The sequence below is a fragment of the Panthera tigris genome, chromosome B4 (assembly GCF_018350195.1).
Source record: "Panthera tigris isolate Pti1 chromosome B4, P.tigris_Pti1_mat1.1, whole genome shotgun sequence".
In the NCBI taxonomy this organism is placed as follows: Eukaryota; Metazoa; Chordata; class Mammalia; order Carnivora; family Felidae; genus Panthera; species Panthera tigris.
In genome coordinates, this window is record NC_056666.1 from 81088836 (window position 1) to 81089543 (window position 708).

The 708-nt window shown below is 27.5% G+C and overlaps 1 pseudogene; it reads left to right on the plus strand.

The window, feature by feature from the left end:
- The first annotated feature begins 285 nt into the window (after positions 1-285).
- Positions 286-380, plus strand: LOC122240705 (annotated as a pseudogene).
- The last annotated feature ends 328 nt before the right edge of the window (positions 381-708 follow it).

Sequence of the window (708 nt, forward strand, 5' to 3'; positions counted from 1 at the left end):
TCTTCTTTCATTTATGCCAGTTTATTCTTTTTATATTTTGATGCTCTGTTAAATACATAAATAGAATCTCTTGGTGTTCTTAGTGAATTGGCTTATTTATCAGATAATATGTAATTTCCTCTATACGCTTGTTAATTTTCTTTGGTGGTAATACTAACATAGCTACTCCAACATTCTCTTGATTATGGTTCACATGGTACTCATTGTTCTATTCTTTACAGAAGTAATATTTGAAGTGAGGTGTTTAAATATAGCATCTAGGTGGGTGATTTTTAAACACATCTTATTGCTTCTTGGCCTTTTGGCTAAGATCAAGTGTAGTATCTGTTCTTATCAATTTAAGATATACATCAAAATACATTTTATAATCTCTACCTTTTAATCAGTGTGGTATGTTTTGATTATTTTATATAATGTAATCATTTATGTTTCGACTTCTGTTTATCATTTTGTTACTTGATTTTTGTTTGTCCCCATTGTTGTTCTTTCTTTTGTTTCCTATTTTCTGGACTAAAATTAACCACTTTAGTGTAGTCATTTTAATTTATATGTTTTTGACTATATCATTTCTTAAAAGTTTGTGACTTATAAACAGTAAACATTTCACAAACTTGAATCAATATCTTACCAATGGAGGTAGAATTTAGAAAATATATTACTATATAGGACCCTGTACTCTTCCCTTTTTATTGTGATTATCATTTATAT